Raw genomic sequence first — 17,629 nt, forward strand, 5'->3', positions numbered from 1 at the left:
AGGTCCCGCGGCCGACGTTCTCTCTATATTTGGGGTGGGGGAAGAGGGCAGAAAATGGCCCACGAAAGTGTGAATCCCAGGGTAGCGTGGCTGAGTGGTCTAAGGCGCTGGATTTAGGCTCCAGTCTCTTCGGGGGCGTGGGTTCGAATCCCATCGCTGCCAGCAGCCATTTTAACCAAGGCAGGGAGGCCCTCTAACCCGTTTGGCAGCGGGATTATTTCACGCAAACAGGATTAGACTGCAGCAGTTCTGCAGAGTAAGTATTAGGGAGGCCGTACCACCTGTCCAAGAGACCCTTGGAGCACAACCCGACGAGGTAGCATGGCCGCACGGTCTAATGCTACGCTCACACCAAACGGGAATATGCGTCTGGTCCGAGTGATTTCAATGTTAAGTCAATGGTAAGACGTGTTTACACGCGCCTGGAGTTCTTGCGGCGCGAATGAGGCGTTTAGCGCGGCGCGGTAGACGCGAATTTGCCTCATCCGCGCGTCTAGTTCGCGCGAATTGAGCGTCTGGCGCGTTAGGTGCGTTAAGCGCGAATTGTGCTTTTTTGTGAATCACGCGTCTGACAAGAATTCGCGTCTGCTGCCCGAGGTGAAAAATCGGAACTTCTAAGTCAATTCGCGCCGCGTTAACCAATCAGGAGCCTGCTTGATGCTGACCTCCACTCCACAGGAAGGGGGCCACCAGGAGTAGGACTGCATACCCCTGTATAAAGGATGCCTTTACGGCTTCGAATTACAAGGCATCAGCTTGCGGCGAAGCGCGACAAGAAAAAAAAAGGGCCCACGAAGGCGGCTGTGGCAGGGTAGCGTGGCCGAGTGGTCTAAGCCGCTGGATTAAGGCTCCAGTCTCTTCGGGGGCGTGGGTTTGAATCCCACTACTGCCAAGACAGAGTTTTGGAAGGCTATTGTGCCTATACACAAAAAAACATTCTTTGCCCGCACTCCAGAGGCTTTGCAAAGAAGGTCCGGCGGCCGACGTTTTCTCTATCTTTGGGGTGGGGGAAGAGGGCAGAAAAGGGCCCACGAAAGTGAGCATTCCAGGGTAGCGTGGCCGAGAGGTCTAAGGCATTTGATTTAGGCTCCAGTCTAAATCCCATTGCTGCCAGCAGGCATTTTAACCAAGGCAGGGAGGCCCTCTAACCCGCTTGGGAGCGGGCTTGTTTTACGCAAACAGGATTAGACTGCAGCCGTTCCGCAGAGTCAGTATTTGGGAGGCCGTTTGACCTGTCGTAAAGACCCGTGGAACACACCATGACAAGGTAGCGTGGCCGAGCGGTCTAAGGCGCTGGATTAAGGCTCCAGTCTCTTCGGGGGCGTGGGTTCGAATCCCACCGCTGCCAGGGAAGTCTTTTGGAAAGTTCCTGAGGCTGCGAAGCGACTGGAGAAGTGACGCTGCATGCTCATCCAAACTTAGCCGCTTTCGCATTCTTTGCCATTTAGCAAAGTCAGTGGTTAAAGCTTGTCCCAGCCTCTGCTCCATTCCAACAGAGGCACACCAATAATTTACAATCATAGGAGAGGTGCAATAAATTATATTAATGAAAAACAATGAGTAGTCTACAAGAATGGAGACAGCCAGTTTTACTCATGAAAAGTTTTGGGTGAAATAACAGCTGCCTGATCATTTTGATTTTAAATGCATCACAGCTGGCTATCGTTTCCACATAAGCCCCAAAGGCCTTGATTAGCGGATTCAGGTGTGCTTGATCAGAGATGGACCTCCACTCCACAGGAAGGGGGCCACCAGGAGTAGGACTGCATACCCTGTATTAAGGATGCCTTTACGGCGGCGAATTACAAGGCATCAGCTTGTGGCGAAGCGCAACCCAAATACAGCGACGATGATCCCTACACCGCTGTTCTGCTCTCCAGAGCCAATACAGAGCAGTGACACTCTCGATAAATGACCGATCAACAACAGACGTCTTGTAAAAAGATGGCTGCCAATGGGGTTCGAAACTTTTTGAAACTTTCGCCTCTCTGACGCACCTGACGCGCGTAAATTTCACTTCAAACTTTTGTTTTCATGCGCGTCCATTTCGCTCTTGACGGGCGAATGAACACAAAGTGGTCAGGCGTGTAAATAGAAGCGGCAGGCCAGAATTTAGACGCGTATTCGCGTTTGGTGTGAACGTAGCATAAGGCGTTGGATTAAGGCTCCAGTCTCTTCGGGGGTGTGGGTTTGAATCCCACTGCTGCCAAGACAGAGTTTTGGAAGGCTATTGTGCGTACGCAAAAAAAATGTTCTTTGCCCGCATTCCAGAGGCTTTGCATAGAAGGTCCGGCGGCCGACGTTCTCTCTATATTTGGGGTGGGGGAAGAGGGCAGAAAATGGCCCACGAAAGTGAGAATCCCAGGGTAGCGTGGCCGAGTGGTCTAAGGCGCTGGATTTAGGCTCCAGTCTCTTCGGGGGCGTGGGTTCGAATCCCATCGCTGCCAGCAGCCATTTTAACCAAGGCAGGGAGGCCCTCTAACCCGTTTGGCAGCGGGATTATTTCACGCAAACAGGATTAGACTGCAGCAGTTCTGCAGAGTAAGTATTAGGGAGGCCGTACCACCTGTCCAAGAGACCCTTGGAGCGCAACCCGACGAGGTAGCATGGCCGCACGGTCTAATGCTACGCTCACACCAAACGGGAATATGCGTCTGGTCCGAGTGATTTCAATGTTAAGTCAATGGTAAGACGTGTTTACACGCGCCTGGAGTTCTTGCGGCGCGAATGAGGCGTTTAGCGCGGCGCGGTAGACGCGAATTTGCCTCATCCGCGCGTCTAGTTCTCGCGAATGGCGCGAATTGAGCGTCTGGCGCGTTAGGTGCGTTAAGCGCGAATTGTGCTTTTTTGTGAATCACGCGTCTGACAAGAATTCGCGTCTGCTGCCCGAGGTGAAAAATCGGAACTTCTGCGTCAATTCGCGCCGCGTTAACCAATCAGGAGCCTGCTTGATGCTGACCTTCACTCCACAGGAAGGGGGCCACCAGGAGTAGGACTGCATACCCCTGTATAAAGGATGCCTTTACGGCTTCGAATTACAAGGCATCAGCTTGCGGCGAAGCGCGACAAGAAAAAAAAAGGGCCCACGAAGACGGCTGTGGCAGGGTAGCGTGGCCGAGTGGTCTAAGCCGCTGGATTAAGGCTCCAGTCTCTTTGGGGGCGTGGGTTTGAATCCCACTACTGCCAAGACAGAGTTTTGGAAGGCTATTGTGCCTATACACAAAAAAACATTCTTTGCCCGCACTCCAGAGGCTTTGCAAAGAAGGTCCGGCGGCCGACGTTTTCTCTATCTTTGGGGTGGGGGAAGAGGGCAGAAAAGGGCCCACGAAAGTGAGCATTCCAGGGTAGCGTGGCCGAGAGGTCTAAGGCATTTGATTTAGGCTCCAGTCTAAATCCCATTGCTGCCAGCAGGCATTTTAACCAAGGCAGGGAGGCCCTCTAACCCGCTTGGGAGCGGGCTTGTTTTACGCAAACAGGATTAGACTGCAGCCGTTCCGCAGAGTCAGTATTTGGGAGGCCGTTTGACCTGTCGTAAAGACCCGTGGAACACACCATGACAAGGTAGCGTGGCCGAGCGGTCTAAGGCGCTGGATTAAGGCTCCAGTCTCTTCGGGGGCGTGGGTTCGAATCCCACCGCTGCCAGGGAAGTCTTTTGGAAAGTTCCTGAGGCTGCGAAGCGACTGGAGAAGTGACGCTGCATGCTCATCCAAACTTAGCCGCTTTCGCATTCTTTGCCATTTAGCAAAGTCAGTGCTTAAAGCTTGTCCCAGCCTCTGCTCCATTCCAACAGAGGCACACCAATAATTTACAATCATAGGAGAGGTGCAATAAATTATATTAATGAAAAACAATGAGTAGTCTACAAGAATGGAGACAGCCAGTTTTACTCATGAAAAGTTTTGGGTGAAATAACAGCTGCCTGATCATTTTGATTTTAAATGCATCACAGCTGGCTATCGTTTCCACATAAGCCCCAAAGGCCTTGATCAGCGGATTCAGGTGTGCTTGATCAGAGATGGACCTCCACTCCACAGGAAGGGGGCCACCAGGAGTAGGACTGCATACCCTGTATTAAGGATGCCTTTACGGCGGCGAATTACAAGGCATCAGCTTGTGGCGAAGCGCAACCCAAATACAGCGACGATGATCCCTACACCGCTGTTCTGCTCTCCAGAGCCAATACAGAGCAGTGACACTCTCGATAAATGACCGATCAACAACAGACGTCTTGTAAAAAGATGGCTGCCAATGGGGTTCGAAACTTTTTGAAACTTTCGCCTCTCTGACGCACCTGACGCGCGTAAATTTCACTTCAAACTTTTGTTTTCATGCGAGTCCATTTCGCTCTTGACGGGCGAATGAACACAAAGTGGTCAGGCGTGTAAATAGAAGCGGCAGGCCAGAATTTAGACGCGTATTCGCGTTTGGTGTGAACGTAGCATAAGGCGTTGGATTAAGGCTCCAGTCTCTTCGGGGGTGTGGGTTTGAATCCCACTGCTGCCAAGACAGAGTTTTGGAAGGCTATTGTGCGTACGCAAAAAAAATGTTCTTTGCCCGCATTCCAGAGGCTTTGCATAGAAGGTCCGGCGGCCGACGTTCTCTCTATATTTGGGGTGGGGGAAGAGGGCAGAAAATGGCCCACGAAAGTGAGAATCCCAGGGTAGCGTGGCCGAGTGGTCTAAGGCGCTGGATTTAGGCTCCAGTCTTTTCGGGGGCGTGGGTTCGAATCCCATCGCTGCCAGCAGCCATTTTAACCAAGGCAGGGAGGCCCTCTAACCCGTTTGGCAGCGGGATTATTTCACGCAAACAGGATTAGACTGCAGCAGTTCTGCAGAGTAAGTATTAGGGAGGCCGTACCACCTGTCCAAGAGACCCTTGGAGCGCAACCCGACGAGGTAGCATGGCCGCACGGTCTAATGCTACGCTCACACCAAACGGGAATATGCGTCTGGTCCGAGTGATTTCAATGTTAAGTCAATGGTAAGACGTGTTTACACGCGCCTGGAGTTCTTGCGGCGCGAATGAGGCGTTTAGCGCGGCGCGGTAGACGCGAATTTGCCTCATCCGCGCGTCTAGTTCTCGCGAATGGCGCGAATTGAGCGTCTGGCGCGTTAGGTGCGTTAAGCGCGAATTGTGCTTTTTTGTGAATCACGCGTCTGACAAGAATTCGCGTCTGCTGCCCGAGGTGAAAAATTGGAACTTCTGCGTCAATTCGCGCCGCGTTAACCAATCAGGAGCCTGCTTGATGCTGACCTCCACTCCACAGGAAGGGGGCCACCAGGAGTAGGACTGCATACCCCTGTATAAAGGATGCCTTTACGGCTTCGAATTACAAGGCATCAGCTTGCGGCGAAGCGCGACAAGAAAAAAAAAGGGCCCACGAAGACGGCTGTGGCAGGGTAGCGTGGCCGAGTGGTCTAAGCCGCTGGATTAAGGCTCCAGTCTCTTCGGGGGCGTGGGTTTGAATCCCACTACTGCCAAGACAGAGTTTTGGAAGGCTATTGTGCCTATACACAAAAAAACATTCTTTGCCCGCACTCCAGAGGCTTTGCAAAGAAGGTCCGGCGGCCGACGTTTTCTCTATCTTTGGGGTGGGGGAAGAGGGCAGAAAAGGGCCCACGAAAGTGAGCATTCCAGGGTAGCGTGGCCGAGAGGTCTAAGGCATTTGATTTAGGCTCCAGTCTAAATCCCATTGCTGCCAGCAGGCATTTTAACCAAGGCAGGGAGGCCCTCTAACCCGCTTGGGAGCGGGCTTGTTTTACGCAAACAGGATTAGACTGCAGCCGTTCCGCAGAGTCAGTATTTGGGAGGCCGTTTGACCTGTCGTAAAGACCCGTGGAACACACCATGACAAGGTAGCGTGGCCGAGCGGTCTAAGGCGCTGGATTAAGGCTCCAGTCTCTTCGGGGGCGTGGGTTCGAATCCCACCGCTGCCAGGGAAGTCTTTTGGAAAGTTCCTGAGGCTGCGAAGCGACTGGAGAAGTGACGCTGCATGCTCATCCAAACTTAGCCGCTTTCGCATTCTTTGCCATTTAGCAAAGTCAGTGCTTAAAGCTTGTCCCAGCCTCTGCTCCATTCCAACAGAGGCACACCAATAATTTACAATCATAGGAGAGGTGCAATAAATTATATTAATGAAAAACAATGAGTAGTCTACAAGAATGGAGACAGCCAGTTTTACTCATGAAAAGTTTTGGGTGAAATAACAGCTGCCTGATCATTTTGATTTTAAATGCATCACAGCTGGCTATCGTTTCCACATAAGCCCCAAAGGCCTTGATCAGCGGATTCAGGTGTGCTTGATCAGAGATGGACCTCCACTCCACAGGAAGGGGGCCACCAGGAGTAGGACTGCATACCCTGTATTAAGGATGCCTTTACGGCGGCGAATTACAAGGCATCAGCTTGTGGCGAAGCGCAACCCAAATACAGCGACGATGATCCCTACACCGCTGTTCTGCTCTCCAGAGCCAATACAGAGCAGTGACACTCTCGATAAATGACCGATCAACAACAGACGTCTTGTAAAAAGATGGCTGCCAATGGGGTTCGAAACTCTTTGAAACTTTCGCCTCTCTGACGCACCTGACGCGCGTAAATTTCACTTCAAACTTTTGTTTTCATGCGAGTCCATTTCGCTCTTGACGGGCGAATGAACACAAAGTGGTCAGGCGTGTAAATAGAAGCGGCAGGCCAGAATTTAGACGCGTATTCGCGTTTGGTGTGAACGTAGCATAAGGCGTTGGATTAAGGCTCCAGTCTCTTCGGGGGTGTGGGTTTGAATCCCACTGCTGCCAAGACAGAGTTTTGGAAGGCTATTGTGCGTACGCAAAAAAAATGTTCTTTGCCCGCATTCCAGAGGCTTTGCATAGAAGGTCCGGCGGCCGACGTTCTCTCTATATTTGGGGTGGGGGAAGAGGGCAGAAAATGGCCCACGAAAGTGAGAATCCCAGGGTAGCGTGGCCGAGTGGTCTAAGGCGCTGGATTTAGGCTCCAGTCTTTTCGGGGGCGTGGGTTCGAATCCCATCGCTGCCAGCAGCCATTTTAACCAAGGCAGGGAGGCCCTCTAACCCGTTTGGCAGCGGGATTATTTCACGCAAACAGGATTAGACTGCAGCAGTTCTGCAGAGTAAGTATTAGGGAGGCCATACCACCTGTCCAAGAGACCCTTGGAGCGCAACCCGACGAGGTAGCATGGCCGCACGGTCTAATGCTACGCTCACACCAAACGGGAATATGCGTCTGGTCCGAGTGATTTCAATGTTAAGTCAATGGTAAGACGTGTTTACACGTGCCTGGAGTTCTTGCGGCGCGAATGAGGCGTTTAGCGCGGCGCGGTAGACGCGAATTTGCCTCATCCGCGCGTCTAGTTCTCGCGAATGGCGTGAATTGAGCGTCTGGCGCGTTAGGTGCGTTAAGCGCGAATTGTGCTTTTTTGTGAATCACGCGTCTGACAAGAATTCGCGTCTGCTGCCCGAGGTGAAAAATCGGAACTTCTGCGTCAATTCGCGCCGCGTTAACCAATCAGGAGCCTGCTTGATGCTGACCTCCACTCCACAGGAAGGGGGCCACCAGGAGTAGGACTGCATACCCCTGTATAAAGGATGCCTTTACGGCTTCGAATTACAAGGCATCAGCTTGCGGCGAAGCGCGACAAGAAAAAAAAAGGGCCCACGAAGGCGGCTGTGGCAGGGTAGCGTGGCCGAGTGGTCTAAGCCGCTGGATTAAGGCTCCAGTCTCTTCGGGGGCGTGGGTTTGAATCCCACTACTGCCAAGACAGAGTTTTGGAAGGCTATTGTGCCTATACACAAAAAAACATTCTTTGCCCGCACTCCAGAGGCTTTGCAAAGAAGGTCCGGCGGCCGACGTTTTCTCTATCTTTGGGGTGGGGGAAGAGGGCAGAAAAGGGCCCACGAAAGTGAGCATTCCAGGGTAGCGTGGCCGAGAGGTCTAAGGCATTTGATTTAGGCTCCAGTCTAAATCCCATTGCTGCCAGCAGGCATTTTAACCAAGGCAGGGAGGCCCTCTAACCCGCTTGGGAGCGGGCTTGTTTTACGCAAACAGGATTAGACTGCAGCCGTTCCGCAGAGTCAGTATTTGGGAGGCCGTTTGACCTGTCGTAAAGACCCGTGGAACACACCATGACGAGGTAGCGTGGCCGAGCGGTCTAAGGCGCTGGATTAAGGCTCCAGTCTCTTCGGGGGCGTGGGTTAGAATCCCACCGCTGCCAGGGAAGTCTTTTGGAAAGTTCCTGAGGCTGCGAAGCGACTGGAGAAGTGACGCTGCATGCTCATCCAAACTTAGCCGCTTTCGCATTCTTTGCCATTTAGCAAAGTCAGTGCTTAAAGCTTGTCCCAGCCTCTGCTCCATTCCAACAGAGGCACACCAATAATTTACAATCATAGGAGAGGTGCAATAAATTATATTAATGAAAAACAATGAGTAGTCTACAAGAATGGAGACAGCCAGTTTTACTCATGGAAAGTTTTGGGTGAAATAACAGCTGCCTGATCATTTTGATTTTAAATGCATCACAGCTGGCTATCGTTTCCACATAAGCCCCAAAGGCCTTGATTAGCGGATTCAGGTGTGCTTGATCAGAGATGGACCTCCACTCCACAGGAAGGGGGCCACCTGGAGTAGGACTGCATACCCTGTATTAAGGATGCCTTTACGGCGGCGAATTACAAGGCATCAGCTTGTGGCGAAGCGCAACCCAAATACAGCGACGATGATCCCTACACCGCTGTTCTGCTCTCCAGAGCAAATACAGAGCAGTGACACTCTCGATAAATGACCGATCAACAACAGACGTCTTGTAAAAAGATGGCTGCCAATGGGGTTCGAAACTTTTTGAAACTTTTGCCTCTCTGACGCACCTGACGCGCGTAAATTTCGCTTCAAACTTTTGTTTTTATGCGCGTCCATTTCGCTCTTGACGGGAATGAACACAAAGTGGTCACGCGTATAAATAGAAGCGGCAGGCGAGAATTTAGACGCGTATTCGCGTTTGGTGTGAACGTAGCATAAGGCGTTGGATTAAGGCTCCAGTCTCTTCGGGGGTGTGGGTTTGAATCCCACTGCTGCCAAGACAGAGTTTTGGAAGGCTATTGAGCGTACGCAAAAAAAAATGTTCTTTGCCCGCATTCCAGAGGCTTTGCATAGAAGGTCCGGCGGCCGACGTTCTCTCTATATTTGGGGTGGGGGAAGAGGGCAGAAAATGGCCCACGAAAGTGCAAATCCCAGGGTAGCGTGGCCGAGTGGTCTAAGGCGCTGGATTTAGGCTCCAGTCTCTTCGGGGGCGTGGGTTCGAATCCCATCGCTGCCAGCAGCAATTTTAACCAAAGCAGGGAGGCCCTCTAACCCGCTTGGCAGCGGGATTATTTCACGCAAACAGGATTAGACTGCAGCAGTTCTGCCATGTAAGTATTAGGGAGGCCGTTCCACCTGTCGAAGAGACCCTTGGAGCGCAACCCGACGAGGTAGCATGGCCGCACAGTCTAATGCTACGCTCACACCAAACGGGAATATGCGTCTGGTCCGAGTGATTTCAATGTTAAGTCAATGGTAAGACGTGTTTACACGCGCCTGGAGTTCTTGCGGCGCGGATGAGGCGTTTAGCGCGGCGCGTTAGACGCGAATTCGCCTCATCCGCGCGTCTAGTTCTCGCGAATGGCGCGAATTGAGCGTCTGGCGTGTTAGGTGCGTTAAGCGCGAATTGTGCTTTTTTGTGAATCACGCGTCTGACAAGCATTCGCGTCTGCTGCCCGAGGTGAAAAATCTGAACTTCTGCGTCAATTCGCGCCGCGTTAACCAATCAGGAGCCTGCTTGATGCTGACCTCCACTCCACAGGAAGGGGGCCACCAGGAGTAGGACTGCATACCCCTGTATAAAGGATGCCTTTACGGCTTCGAATTACAAGGCATCAGCTTGCGGCGAAGCGCGACAAGAAAAAAAAGGGCCCACGAAGGCGGCTGTGGCAGGGTAGCGGGGCCGAGTGGTCTAAGCCGCTGGATTAAGGCTCCAGTCTCTTCGGGGGCGTGGGTTTGAATCCCACTACTGCCAAGACAGAGTTTTGGAAGGCTATTGTGCCTATACACAAAAAACCATTCTTTGCCCGCACTCCAGAGGCTTTGCAAAGAAGGTCCGGCGGCCGACGTTTTCTCTATCTTTGGGGTGGGGGAAGAGGGCAGAAAAGGGCCCACGAAAGTGAGCATTCCAGGGTAGCGTGGCCGAGAGGTCTAAGGCATTTGATTTAAGGCTCCAGTCTAAATCCCATTGCTGCCAGCAGGCATTTTAACCAAGGCAGGGAGGCCCTCTAACCCGCTTGGGAGCGGGCTTGTTTTACGCAAACAGGATTAGACTGCAGAGTCAGTATTTGGGAGGCCGTTTGACCTGTCGTAAAGACCCGTGGAACACACCATGACAAGGTAGCGTGGCCGAGCGGTCTAAGGCGCTGGATTAAGGCTCCAGTCTCTTCGGGGGCGTGGGTTCGAATCCCACCGCTGCCAGGGAAGTCTTTTGGAAAGTTCCTGAGGCTGCGAAGCGACTGGAGAAGTGACGCTGCATGCTCATCCAAACTTAGCCGCTTTCGCATTCTTTGCCATTTAGCAAAGTCAGTGCTTAAAGCTTGTCCCAGCCTCTGCTCCATTCCAACAGAGGCACACCAATAATTTACAATCATAGGAGAGGTGCAATAAATTATATTAATGAAAAACAATGAGTAGTCTACAAGAATGGAGACAGCCAGTTTTACTCATGAAAAGTTTTGGGTGAAATAACAGCTGCCTGATCATTTTGATTTTAAATGCATCACAGCTGGCTATCGTTTCCACATAAGCCCCAAAGGCCTTGATTAGCGGATTCAGGTGTGCTTGATCAGAGATGGACCTCCACTCCACAGGAAGGGGGCCACCAGGAGTAGGACTGCATACCCTGTATTAAGGATGCCTTTACGGCGGCGAATTACAAGGCATCAGCTTGTGGCGAAGCGCAACCCAAATACAGCGACGATGATCCCTACACCGCTGTTCTGTTCTCCAGAGCCAATACAGAGCAGTGACACTCTCGATAAATGACCGATCAACAACAGACGTCTTGTAAAAAGATGGCTGCCAATGGGGTTCGAAACTTTTTGAAACTTTCGCCTCTCTGACGCACCTGACGCGCGTAAATTTCACTTCAAACTTTTGTTTTCATGCGCGTCCATTTCGCTCTTGACGGGCGAATGAACACAAAGTGGTCAGGCGTGTAAATAGAAGCGGCAGGCGAGAATTTAGACGCGTATTCGCGTTTGGTGTGAACGTAGCATAAGGCGTTGGATTAAGGCTCCAGTCTCTTCGGGGGTGTGGGTTTGAATCCCACTGCTGCCAAGACAGAGTTTTGGAAGGCTATTGTGCGTACGCAAAAAAAATGTTCTTTGCCCGCATTCCAGAGGCTTTGCATAGAAGGTCCCGCGGCCGACGTTCTCTCTATATTTGGGGTGGGGGAAGAGGGCAGAAAATGGCCCACGAAAGTGAGAATCCCAGGGTAGCGTGGCCGAGTGGTCTAAGGCGCTGGATTTAGGCTCCAGTCTCTTCGGGGGCGTGGGTTCGAATCCCATCGCTGCCAGCAGCCATTTTAACCAAGGCAGGGAGGCCCTCTAACCCGTTTGGCAGCGGGATTATTTCACGCAAACAGGATTAGACTGCAGCAGTTCTGCAGAGTAAGTATTAGGGAGGCCGTACCACCTGTCCAAGAGACCCTTGGAGCGCAACCCGACGAGGTAGCATGGCCGCACGGTCTAATGCTACGCTCACACCAAACGGGAATATGCGTCTGGTCCGAGTGATTTCAATGTTAAGTCAATGGTAAGACGTGTTTACACGCGCCTGGAGTTCTTGCGGCGCGAATGAGGCGTTTAGCGCGGCGCGGTAGACGCGAATTCGCCTCATCCGCGCGTCTAGTTCTCGCGAATGGCGCGAATTGAGCGTCTGGCGCGTTAGGTGCGTTAAGCGCGAATTGTGCTTTTTTGTGAATCACGCGTCTGACAAGAATTCGCGTCTGCTGCCCGAGGTGAAAAATCGGAACTTCTGCGTCAATTCGTGCCGCGTTAACCAATCAGGAGCCTGCTTGATGCTGACCTCCACTCCACAGGAAGGGGGCCACCAGGAGTAGGACTGCATACCCCTGTATAAAGGATGCCTTTACGGCTTCGAATTACAAGGCATCAGCTTGCGGCGAAGCGCGACAAGAAAAAAAAAGGGCCCACGAAGGCGGCTGTGGCAGGGTAGCGTGGCCGAGTGGTCTAAGCCGCTGGATTAAGGCTCCAGTCTCTTCGGGGGCGTGGGTTTGAATCCCACTACTGCCAAGACAGAGTTTTGGAAGGCTATTGTGCCTATACACAAAAAAACATTCTTTGCCCGCACTCCAGAGGCTTTGCAAAGAAGGTCCGGCGGCCGACGTTTTCTCTATCTTTGGGGTGGGGGAAGAGGGCAGAAAAGGGCCCACGAAAGTGAGCATTCCAGGGTAGCGTGGCCGAGAGGTCTAAGGCATTTGATTTAGGCTCCAGTCTAAATCCCATTGCTGCCAGCAGGCATTTTAACCAAGGCAGGGAGGCCCTCTAACCCGCTTGGGAGCGGGCTTGTTTTACGCAAACAGGATTAGACTGCAGCCGTTCCGCAGAGTCAGTATTTGGGAGGCCGTTTGACCTGTCGTAAAGACCCGTGGAACACACCATGACAAGGTAGCGTGGCCGAGCGGTCTAAGGCGCTGGATTAAGGCTCCAGTCTCTTCGGGGGCGTGGGTTAGAATCCCACCGCTGCCAGGGAAGTCTTTTGGAAAGTTCCTGAGGCTGCGAAGCGACTGGAGAAGTGACGCTGCATGCTCATCCAAACTTAGCCGCTTTCGCATTCTTTGCCATTTAGCAAAGTCAGTGCTTAAAGCTTGTCCCAGCCTCTGCTCCATTCCAACAGAGGCACACCAATAATTTACAATCATAGGAGAGGTGCAATAAATTATATTAATGAAAAACAATGAGTAGTCTACAAGAATGGAGACAGCCAGTTTTACTCATGGAAAGTTTTGGGTGAAATAACAGCTGCCTGATCATTTTGATTTTAAATGCATCACAGCTGGCTATCGTTTCCACATAAGCCCCAAAGGCCTTGATTAGCGGATTCAGGTGTGCTTGATCAGAGATGGACCTCCACTCCACAGGAAGGGGGCCACCTGGAGTAGGACTGCATACCCTGTATTAAGGATGCCTTTACGGCGGCGAATTACTAGGCATCAGCTTGTGGCGAAGCGCAACCCAAATACAGCGACGATGATCCCTACACCGCTGTTCTGCTCTCCAGAGCAAATACAGAGCAGTGACACTCTCGATAAATGACCGATCAACAACAGACGTCTTGTAAAAAGATGGCTGCCAATGGGGTTCGAAACTTTTTGAAACTTTTGCCTCTCTGACGCACCTGACGCGCGTAAATTTCGCTTCAAACTTTTGTTTTTATGCGCGTCCATTTCACTCTTGACGGGAATGAACACAAAGTGGTCACGCGTATAAATAGAAGCGGCAGGCGAGAATTTAGACGCGTATTCGCGTTTGGTGTGAACGTAGCATAAGGCGTTGGATTAAGGCTCCAGTCTCTTCGGGGGTGTGGGTTTGAATCCCACTGCTGCCAAGACAGAGTTTTGGAAGGCTATTGAGCGTACGCAAAAAAAAATGTTCTTTGCCCGCATTCCAGAGGCTTTGCATAGAAGGTCCGGCGGCCGACGTTCTCTCTATATTTGGGGTGGGGGAAGAGGGCAGAAAATGGCCCACGAAAGTGCAAATCCCAGGGTAGCGTGGCCGAGTGGTCTAAGACGCTGGATTTAGGCTCCAGTCTCTTCGGGGGCGTGGGTTCGAATCCCATCGCTGCCAGCAGCAATTTTAACCAAAGCAGGGAGGCCCTCTAACCCGCTTGGCAGCGGGATTATTTCACGCAAACAGGATTAGACTGCAGCAGTTCTGCCATGTAAGTATTAGGGAGGCCGTTCCACCTGTCGAAGAGACCCTTGGAGCGCAACCCGACGAGGCAGCATGGCCGCACGGTCTAATGCTACGCTCACACCAAACGGGAATATGCGTCTGGTCCGAGTGATTTCAATGTTTAGTCAATGGTAAGACGTGTTTACACGCGCCTGGAGTTCTTGCGGCGCGAATGAGGCGTTTAGCGCGGCGCGGTAGACGCGAATTCGCCTCATCCGCGCGTCTAGTTCTCGCGAATGGCGCGAATTGAGCGTCTGGCGCGTTAGGTGCGTTAAGCGCGAATTGTGCTTTTTTGTGAATCACGCGTCTGATAAGCATTCGCGTCTGCTGCCCGAGGTGAAAAATCTGAACTTCTGCGTCAATTCGCGCCGCGCTAACCAATCAGGAGCCTGCTTGATGCTGACCTCCACTCCACAGGAAGGGGGCCACCAGGAGTAGGACTGCATACCCCTGTATAAAGGATGCCTTTACGGCTTCGAATTACAAGGCATCAGCTTGCGGCGAAGCGCGACAAGAAAAAAAAGTGCCCACGACGGCGGCTGTGGCAGGGTAGCGGGGCCGAGTGGTCTAAGCCGCTGGATTAAGGCTCCAGTCTCTTCGGGGGCGTGGGTTTGAATCCCACTACTGCCAAGACAGAGTTTTGGAAGGCTATTGTGCCTATACACAAAAAAACATTCTTTGCCCGCACTCCAGAGGCTTTGCAAAGAAGGTCCGGCGGCCGACGTTTTCTCTATCTTTGGGGTGGGGGAAGAGGGCAGAAAAGGGCCCACGAAAGTGAGCATTCCAGGGTAGCGTGGCCGAGAGGTCTAAGGCATTTGATTTAAGGCTCCAGTCTAAATCCCATTGCTGCCAGCAGGCATTTTAACCAAGGCAGGGAGGCCCTCTAACCCGCTTGGGAGCGGGCTTGTTTTACGCAAACAGGATTAGACTGCAGAGTCATTATTTGGGAGGACGTTTGACCTGTCGTAAAGACCCGTGGAACACACCATGACATGGTAGCGTGGCCGAGCGGTCTAAGGCGCTGGATTAAGGCTCCAGCCTCTTCAGGGGCGTGGGTTCGAATCCCACCGCTGCCAGGGAAGTCTTTTGGAAAGTTCCTGAGGCTGCGAAGCGACTGGAGAAGTGACGCTGCATGCTCATCCAAACTTAGCCGCTTTCGCATTCTTTGCCATTTAGCAAAGTCAGTGCTTAAAGCTTGTCCCAGCCTCTGCTCCATTCCAACAGAGGCACACCAATAATTTACAATCATAGGAGAGGTGCAATAAATTATATTAATGAAAAACAATGAGTAGTCTACAAGAATGGAGACAGCCAGTTTTACTCATGAAAAGTTTTGGGTGAAATAACAGTTACCTGATCATTTTGATTTTAAATGCATCACAGCTGGCTATCGTTTCCACATAAGCCCCAAAGGCCTTGATTAGCGGATTCAGGTGTGCTTGATCAGAGATGGACCTCCACTCCACAGGAAGGGGGCCACCAGGAGTAGGACTGCATACCCTGTATTAAGGATGCCTTTACGGCGGCGAATTACAATGCATCAGCTTGTGGCGAAGCGCAACCCAAATACAGCGACGATGATCCCTACACCGCTGTTCTGCTCTCCAGAGCCAATACAGAGCAGTGACACTCTCGATAAATGACCGATCAACAACAGACGTCTTGTAAAAAGATGGCTGCCAATGGGGTTCGAAACTTTTTGAAACTTTCGCCAATCTGACGCACCTGACGCGCGTAAATTTCACTTCAAACTTTTGTTTTCATGCGCGTCCATTTCGCTCTTGACGGGCGAATGAACACAAAGTGGTCAGGCGTATAAATAGAAGCGGCAGGCGAGAATTTAGACGCGTATTCGCGTTTGGTGTGAACGTAGCATAAGGCGTTGGATTAAGGCTCCAGTCTCTTCGGGGGTGTGGGTTTGAATCCCACTGCTGCCAAGACAGAGTTTTGGAAGGCTATTGTGCGTACGCAAAAAAAATGTTCTTTGCCCGCATTCCAGAGGCTTTGCATAGAAGGTCCGGCGGCCGACGTTCTCTCTATATTTGGGGTGGGGGAAGAGGGCAGAAAATGGCCCACGAAAGTGAGAATCGCAGCGTAGCGTGGCCGAGTGGTCTAAGGCGCTTGATTTAGGCTCCAGTCTCTTCGGGGGCATGGGTTCGAATCCCATCGCTGCCAGCAGCCATTTTAACCAAGGCAGGGAGGCCCTCTAACCCGTTTGGCAGCGGGATTATTTCACGCAAACAGGATTAGACTGCAGCAGTTCTGCAGAGTAAGTATTAGGGAGGCCGTACCACCTGTCGAAGAGACCCTTGGAGCGCAACCCGACGAGGTAGCATGGCCGCACGGTCTAATGCTACGCTCACACCAAACGGGAATATGCGTCTGGTCAGAGTGATTTCAATGTTAAGTCAATGGTAAGACGTGTTTACACGCGCCTGGAGTTCTTGCGGCGCGAATGAGGCGTTTAGCGCGGCGCGGTAGACGCGAATTCGCCCCATCCGCGCGTCTAGTTCTCGCGAATGGCGCGAATTGAGCATCTGGCGCGTTAGGTGCGTTAAGCGCGAATTGTGCTTTTTTGTGAATCACGCGTCTGACAAGAATTCGCGTCTGCTGCCCGAGGTGAAAAATCGGAACTTCTGCGTCAATTCGCGCCGCGTTAACCAATCAGGAGCCTGCTTGATGCTGACCTCCACTCCACAGGAAGGGGGCCACCAGGAGTAGGACTGCATACCCCTGTATAAAGGATGCCTTTACGGCTTCGAATTACAAGGCATCAGCTTGCGGCGAAGCGCGACAAGAAAAAAAAAGGGCCCACGAAGGCGGCTGTGGCAGGGTAGCGTGGCCGAGTGGTCTAAGCCGCTGGTTTAAGGCTCCAGTCTCTTCGGGGGCGTGGGTTTGAATCCCACTACTGCCAAGACAGAGTTTTGGAAGGCTATTGTGCCTACACACAAAAAAACATTCTTTGCCCGCACTCCAGAGGCTTTGCAAAGAAGGTCCGGCGGCCGACGTTTTCTCTATCTTTGGGGTGGGGGAAGAGGGCAGAAAAGGGCCCACGAAAGTGAGCATTCCAGGGTAGCGTGGCCGAGAGGTCTAAGGCATTTGATTTAGGCTCCAGTCTAAATCCCATTGCTGCCAGCAGGCATTTTAACCAAGGCAGGGAGGCCCTCTAACCCGCTTGGGAGCGGGCTTGTTTTACGCAAACAGGATTAGACTGCAGCCGTTCCGCAGAGTCAGTATTTGGGAGGCCGTTTGACCTGTCGTAAAGACCCGTGGAACACACCATGACAAGGTAGCGTGGCCGAGCGGTCTAAGGCGCTGGATTAAGGCTCCAGTCTCTTCGGGGGCGTGGGTTCGAATCCCATCGCTGCCAGCAGCCATTTTAACCAAGGCAGGGAGGCCCTCTAACCCGTTTGGCAGCGGGATTATTTCACGCAAACAGGATTAGACTGCAGCAGTTCTGCAGAGTAAGTATTAGGGAGGCCGTACCACCTGTCGAAGAGACCCTTGGAGCGCAACCCGACGAGGTAGCATGGCCGCACGGTCTAATGCTACGCTCACACCAAACGGGAATATGCGTCTGGTCAGAGTGATGTCAATGGTAAGACGTGTTTACACGC

The 17,629-nt window shown here is 52.1% G+C and overlaps 16 non-coding genes across 16 annotated transcripts; all 16 read left to right on the forward strand.

Moving 5' to 3' along the window:
• Window positions 1-80: 80 nt before the first annotated feature.
• On the forward strand, window positions 81-162 carry trnal-uag (transfer RNA leucine (anticodon UAG)). Its single transcript has one exon. It is a non-coding gene; the product is annotated as a tRNA-Leu (tRNA).
• Window positions 163-1,266: 1,104 nt separating this feature from the next.
• On the forward strand, window positions 1,267-1,348 carry trnal-aag (transfer RNA leucine (anticodon AAG)). Its single transcript has one exon. It is a non-coding gene; the product is annotated as a tRNA-Leu (tRNA).
• A 1,017-nt stretch (window positions 1,349-2,365) lies between these two features.
• Window positions 2,366-2,447, forward strand: trnal-uag (transfer RNA leucine (anticodon UAG)). The gene has a single exon. It is a non-coding gene; the product is annotated as a tRNA-Leu (tRNA).
• A 1,113-nt stretch (window positions 2,448-3,560) lies between these two features.
• On the forward strand, window positions 3,561-3,642 carry trnal-aag (transfer RNA leucine (anticodon AAG)). The gene has a single exon. It is a non-coding gene; the product is annotated as a tRNA-Leu (tRNA).
• A 1,017-nt stretch (window positions 3,643-4,659) lies between these two features.
• Window positions 4,660-4,741, forward strand: trnal-uag (transfer RNA leucine (anticodon UAG)). The gene has a single exon. It is a non-coding gene; the product is annotated as a tRNA-Leu (tRNA).
• A 1,113-nt stretch (window positions 4,742-5,854) lies between these two features.
• On the forward strand, window positions 5,855-5,936 carry trnal-aag (transfer RNA leucine (anticodon AAG)). The gene has a single exon. It is a non-coding gene; the product is annotated as a tRNA-Leu (tRNA).
• A 1,017-nt stretch (window positions 5,937-6,953) lies between these two features.
• On the forward strand, window positions 6,954-7,035 carry trnal-uag (transfer RNA leucine (anticodon UAG)). The gene has a single exon. It is a non-coding gene; the product is annotated as a tRNA-Leu (tRNA).
• Window positions 7,036-8,148: 1,113 nt separating this feature from the next.
• Window positions 8,149-8,230, forward strand: trnal-aag (transfer RNA leucine (anticodon AAG)). Its single transcript has one exon. It is a non-coding gene; the product is annotated as a tRNA-Leu (tRNA).
• A 1,016-nt stretch (window positions 8,231-9,246) lies between these two features.
• Window positions 9,247-9,328, forward strand: trnal-uag (transfer RNA leucine (anticodon UAG)). The gene has a single exon. It is a non-coding gene; the product is annotated as a tRNA-Leu (tRNA).
• Window positions 9,329-10,430: 1,102 nt separating this feature from the next.
• trnal-aag (transfer RNA leucine (anticodon AAG)) lies at window positions 10,431-10,512 on the forward strand. The gene has a single exon. It is a non-coding gene; the product is annotated as a tRNA-Leu (tRNA).
• A 1,017-nt stretch (window positions 10,513-11,529) lies between these two features.
• Window positions 11,530-11,611, forward strand: trnal-uag (transfer RNA leucine (anticodon UAG)). The gene has a single exon. It is a non-coding gene; the product is annotated as a tRNA-Leu (tRNA).
• Window positions 11,612-12,724: 1,113 nt separating this feature from the next.
• On the forward strand, window positions 12,725-12,806 carry trnal-aag (transfer RNA leucine (anticodon AAG)). The gene has a single exon. It is a non-coding gene; the product is annotated as a tRNA-Leu (tRNA).
• A 1,016-nt stretch (window positions 12,807-13,822) lies between these two features.
• trnal-uag (transfer RNA leucine (anticodon UAG)) lies at window positions 13,823-13,904 on the forward strand. Its single transcript has one exon. It is a non-coding gene; the product is annotated as a tRNA-Leu (tRNA).
• Window positions 13,905-15,006: 1,102 nt separating this feature from the next.
• Window positions 15,007-15,088, forward strand: trnal-aag (transfer RNA leucine (anticodon AAG)). The gene has a single exon. It is a non-coding gene; the product is annotated as a tRNA-Leu (tRNA).
• Window positions 15,089-16,103: 1,015 nt separating this feature from the next.
• Window positions 16,104-16,187, forward strand: trnal-uag (transfer RNA leucine (anticodon UAG)). Its single transcript has one exon. It is a non-coding gene; the product is annotated as a tRNA-Leu (tRNA).
• Window positions 16,188-17,300: 1,113 nt separating this feature from the next.
• Window positions 17,301-17,382, forward strand: trnal-aag (transfer RNA leucine (anticodon AAG)). The gene has a single exon. It is a non-coding gene; the product is annotated as a tRNA-Leu (tRNA).
• The last annotated feature ends 247 nt before the right edge of the window (window positions 17,383-17,629 follow it).

Source organism: Garra rufa, chromosome 1 (assembly GCF_049309525.1).
Source record: "Garra rufa chromosome 1, GarRuf1.0, whole genome shotgun sequence".
Lineage (NCBI taxonomy): Eukaryota > Metazoa > Chordata > Actinopteri > Cypriniformes > Cyprinidae > Garra > Garra rufa.